Below are 5,571 nucleotides of genomic sequence, written 5' to 3' on the forward strand. Positions count from 1 at the left end.
TCTCACAGGGGAAGTTCTTTGAACTGATGAGGCACAGAATTCGACAAGTCTCCCGAGTCATCACACTCAGCCCTCAGTATTTTAGTTAGTGTCCCTGCTACCTACAGACTTGTTGTCGCCTGCCTGCCTGTCTGTTACCATGGAACTGACACAACATTCAAGGACACTTTGCTACATCATTTATCCGTTCAGCACACAGCATCAAAAAGAAAGTGCACTGGACTGTCTTTTTTTTTTTTTCTCCTGAGACAGAATTTTTCTATAGCTTTGGAGCCTGTCCTGGAACTAGCCTGCTTTTGCCTCCCGAGTGCTGGGATTAAAGGCGTGAGTCACCACCACCCAGATGGATTGTCTTCAAAGTAATACATACATCTCTGCTGAGACTAGAGTCCCATCCTGACACGGTGCTTGTCCTGGGCTGCTAGAGTTTTCGAAGAGAAGCTGTTGGTCCTGATTTACTGTCAGAGACCTTCAGTGTCCCTCTTAGCATCCAGATCACAAACATAAAAAAAAAAAAATCAAAGAAGCACAGTAGTGTCCGTGAAATGACAACTCAGAGGCACTTCTGAGAAGCCGAGTTCAGTCCCTGGAACACAAGGTGCAGGACTGAGCCGTCTCCTGAGAGTTGTCCTCTGATTTCTATGCCTGAATCATGGCATGGCATAGACTCCTCTGCGTGCATGCAAACACCAAATTAAATACACGTGGACATGGATGCTGATTGACATGAGACCTAAAAGATCTCCTTCAAGTCAAATAAACAAGGTAGAAATAAACATCTTTTCATGAATTCAGCGGAGCTTAGCTCTGTGTTTCTCCACTGTTGAATTCTTGAGAAACCCTGCTGGAAGAAGGAGACATTTCACTAAAGCAGGGGGATGATTTCGGGAGGCTTGGTGGTTAAAAAACGGGGTTCCACGTTGGGTTGTGTTGGTGCATTCCTGTAATCCTCACACTTGGGAAGTTGGGGCGGGAGGATCAATCAAGGCCATCTTTGTCTATCTAATGACTGTGAAGTCAGCCTGGGCTACAGGATACTCTATTTAAAACAAATGAACAAACTACAACAGAGCTGGGGCTGGTGAAATGGCTCAGTGAATTAAGGTGGCTGTTGCCAAGCCTAACAATCTGAAATCAAATCCCAGGAAGGAGAGAATTAACTTGTGCATGCACATGTGTGCACACTCACTCACTCACTCACTCACTCACACTCATACTCACACACTAATTAAATGTTAGCTTATAAATGTGATTAATAAAATAAGAAGAAAGAAGCTGGGCAATGGTGGGGCATGCCTTTAATCCCAGCACTTGGGAGACAGCGGCAGGCCAGACAGTGAGTTCGAGGCCAGTCTAGTCTACAAAGCAAGTTCCAGGACAGCCAAGACTACACAGAAAAACCCTGTCTTGAAAAACCAAAAAGAAGAAGGAGTAACAAGAAAGCAGGAGTAAAAAGAAAGTGAAAGAAAGAAAAGAGTCTTCTGCTTTCAGCTTCAGGTATCCCTCCTTGTGTGTTATCTTTGACACAGGGTGTCTCTGCAGCTAGGGCTGGTAATCCTCCTGCCTCCACCTCCTGAGTGCTGGAATTACACATACATGTCTCTGTGCCCCACTTCTTACTGTTCCTCTAAGAAAGTTGCTGGTGGTGCATTTCACCATCATGGCAATAAGAAGCTTCTTTATTTTATTATTATTTTTATTTTTAATAGGGTTTTAGCTATAGCCCAAGCTGGCCTCAGATTTGCTTGATAGTTCAGGAAGACTTTTAGCTACTGGTCAACTAGTCTTTACCTTCAAGTATTGGGATTACAGACATGTACAACCATACCCTGAATTCTGTTTGTTTGTTTGTTTGCTTGCTTATTTGAGACAGGGACTCATTTATTAGTTCCAACCTGGCCTGGAATTCACTATGTGACCTAGGCTGGCTTCAAACTCCAAGGAGTCCTTCTGTCTCAGCCTCCCAAGCACTGAAATTACAAGTGTGAGCAGCCATGCCTAGTTGGAGAACGAACAGTTCTAGCGAGTCCCAGGGAGCACCCACTCTTCCGGTTGGTAGCTGATGACACAAAGGTTTTTCTTCTTGCTGAAGAGGCTGAAGAGTTTACCCTGGATATCAGGACACTTCAGAATAATAAAATCAGTAACAATAAGGATAGCAATGCAGCTAGCACTTATTTATTTTAAGTGTTTTTTGAGACATAGTTTTTTCCTTTGTTGTCTTGATTGGCCTCAAAGTTCCCAGTTCATCAGCAGACACCAACACTCTGGGTGGAGATCTTGCACTTTTTCTTTCCATTTTTTCCTTCTTCACTGTTTCGTGGAGCATTTAGCCAAGGCTACATGTGTGTGGCCAAGGCTACATGTGTGTGGCCAAGGCTACAGACTTTGAACTTCTTGGCCTCCTTCCCCTGTCCCCCAAGTGCAGGGACTGCTCGTGTGTGCCATCACTCCTGATATGTGGTGTTCGGAACTAAACCCAGGACTTCATCTGTGCGAGGCAAGCACTCTAACAGCTGAGCTACATGCCCAGTCCTTCTAACCTTTTATTTTGAGACAGAGAGTCCCGAGTTCCTCAGGATGGTTTGCTTCTGAACTTGCTCTGACCCCAGGCAGGCCTGTGGTCCCACTGCCTGGCCTCCGAAGGAGCTGTGCTGATGGGCCCAGGGTTGGCTTAGTTAGCACTCACTGAAATGTTTCAGTGGTAGAACACTTGTGCCTTGATTCAGTCACACAAACACACGGCGTCAATCCCACTTCAATGATGGCAAGTTAAGGTCCTGAGGTGACGGTGTTCTGCTCAGGGTCACACAGCTAGTAAAATATGGAAGATAGGATTTCCACACGGCATGGCCTGACCACCCCCCCACCACCACCACTCCAGTGACTATCAGTCCTGAAGGAGTCCGTCCATCTTACTCATTCCCGCATGGAGTCTGGCCAAGGTCTGCTAAGTGCTGGGCAGAGACCAAAGAGTGAGCAGATGTGACCTTTGCCCTCATGGAGCCACATTCTATAAAACACAATGAGAAACATAAAATAAAATAAGTGAGCATTTATATGCTACTTATAGGTGGCTTATGATACAGAGAAAAATAAATTAGAATATGAACATAGAAAATGTGAGGATTTGGGTGCAATGTGAACTAGGCAGCAAGAGAGACCTCACTAGTAAGATGGTAGAGCCTCGCATGGCCGTGTAGAGAGGATGGGTTTGAGGCTAGCTTAGGCTACATAACATGGCTGTCTCACCAATGACAGACAGACAGACAAAAGCAATCTCTCTCCCCTCCAAAGGTGAGGAACTAAGTCATGGGCCCTTCTGGGAGAAGAAACAAGGCCCTGAAGGGGGCTGTGTTCTACAGGATTCTCAAATGTGGCCACAGAAGTACTGAGCCAGAGTAGTGTTCGCATGTGATGTACATATATTTTCCTGTAGAGGTTTAGATTTTAGTTATATCATTTTGGGAGCATTTGTTTATTTTCATACAATTTGTGTGTGTCAGTCAGAGAACAAAGACTCTCCTTCCGCTGAGTGTGTCCTCAGAGGCTTGTCATCAGAACTCAGGTTCTCAGCCGTGGTGTGTGCCTTTACCCTCAGAGGCCTCTAACCAGCACCAAACTCCCATATACTTTCAACACACTTTATTGAAAGACTTTGTTGTTATTGTTTATTGGTTTTTGTTTTGCTTTTTAGATAGGACCTCATCTATATAGCCTTAATGACCTAGAACTTGCAAGATAGCCTAGGCTGACCTCCAATTTGTCCCAGTTTTCCTGCCTCTGCTCCCAAGTATTGGTATTACAGGAAAGTAGTACCACATCTGTTTTCAACAGGAGTGTACCACATCTGTTTTCAACAGGAGTTGTTCTGAATAGTCTAGGGAATCATGGATATGAAGAACAAGCCTGCACAAGTCTTAGACTGCAAAGTGTAGAATCCAAGGATGGGGAAGTTGCTGGATGCAAGTCTGTAGTTTATCCGGTACCATAGGATGTCTGCAAAGATAAGGCCTTTTCCAGTCTGTTTTCTTCCGGTGAAAATCTTTTCTAAGGCAGCCCGAGGGAAGAACATTTGTCACAAAATATCAGTGCCCAGAAACTCACCATTGTGCTGGAATGGAGGCAGATGGGTTGGTGGATTCTACAGTTGAATATTCCATGGGAGGGCCCTGAGATATGCAAACCTCATTCCCCAAAGGAGATAGGCTTATCAGATGGTGCTCTAATTGCTTCCCAGAGGAAGTGGGGAAGAGCAGATGTGGGGGGTGGTTTGGTGGTACTCCATAAAGGGGAAGACTTTGGTCTGTACCAGGAGGCCCAATCCAGGGCCGTGGTTAGGTGGAGTTGAAGACTCTAAAACTCTAAAAGCCTATCGCGCAGGGTGGGGAATGGGGGGGGGGGGTGTAAATTGGGAGAAGAACAGTAACCACGGACCAAGGTTGCTCACGGACAAGGGAACTTTATCTTGATAGAATTTCCAGGGAAGGGAACATCCTTCTGGCCAAACCCACATCCCTATTACAAAAGTGCTCTGGACTAAGATTTTACTGTCTTTATTTCTTTTCAGATTTACTTATTTTGTATTTTGTGTACGTGCATGAGTATTTTGTCTGCATGTCTGTGTACCACATTTGTGCCTGGTGCCTAAGGAGGTCAGAAGAGGGTGCGGATCTCCTCAACTAGAGTTGTAATTAATGGTGCTAGCAACCATGTGGGCGCTGGAAACAATGTGGGTCTTCAGTAAGAGCAGCAACTGTTTTAACAGCTGAGCCATCTCTCCAGGCCATTTTGTTGTTGTTGTTGTTTTGATTTTTGTTTGTTTTTAGGAGGCAAGATCTCATTCTGAATCCTTGAACTCAAAATTCTCTTGTCTCAGCCTTATGGATGCTAAAATTATAGGCATGTACCACCACCACCACCCCACTCCACCGCTCACTGCCCCTGCCGCCACTGCCACCCCTCTGCCCTGCCCACTGCCCCACTGCCACTGCCACCCCTCTGCCCCCCAGGGTTTGTTTTGTTGTTTTTTTTGAGACGCTATAGACCAGAACCTAGAATTTACTATTATAAGTCAGGCTGGATGACAACTAACATTCCTCCCTCTGCCTCTGTCTCCATCAGTACAAGCCCGTGCCACTACACACAGCTGTATTGAATTCTTTGAGAACACTAGAGACATCTCTTGGCACTCAGGACGATTGCCGAGCTCTGGGAAAACCAATGGTCCAAAGCAGAGCGGCAAGAGAATGGTCTGTCCCACCAGACACTTCCCTGCAGCTTTGCAGCAGGAAGAATTGCTTCATCCTATCTTCCTAGATTTGAAACCCAAAGACTGAAAAATCTTGATTTCGACTTAGAGTTTTTCATTTTCTCAGCATCTGACTCAGAGGGAAACGCCTACCTTCTTGTAGCAATTTAACTTTCACATAATAATTGAAGGGATATCCTCTATTTACCCAATGCTTTCCTGCTCAGTCTTTTTAGACTGAGAATCTTGTACATTTCATATACACAAAGGCAACTTTTCCCTCCCTCAGTGACCAGCACTTATCGTACAAGCCATGCTGG

The 5,571-nt window shown here is 45.3% G+C and overlaps 1 non-coding gene across 1 annotated transcript; it reads left to right on the forward strand.

Annotated features, from left to right (window-relative positions):
• The first annotated feature begins 376 nt into the window (after positions 1-376).
• Positions 377-507, forward strand: LOC126505888 (small nucleolar RNA SNORA3/SNORA45 family). Its single transcript, XR_007592999.1, has one exon. It is a non-coding gene; the product is annotated as a small nucleolar RNA SNORA3/SNORA45 family (small nucleolar RNA).
• The last annotated feature ends 5,064 nt before the right edge of the window (positions 508-5,571 follow it).

The sequence above is a fragment of the Alexandromys fortis genome, unplaced genomic scaffold (assembly GCF_014885135.2).
Source record: "Alexandromys fortis isolate MF-2015 unplaced genomic scaffold, M_Fortis_MF-2015_v1.1 scaffold_4, whole genome shotgun sequence".
Classification (NCBI taxonomy): domain Eukaryota; kingdom Metazoa; phylum Chordata; class Mammalia; order Rodentia; family Cricetidae; genus Alexandromys; species Alexandromys fortis.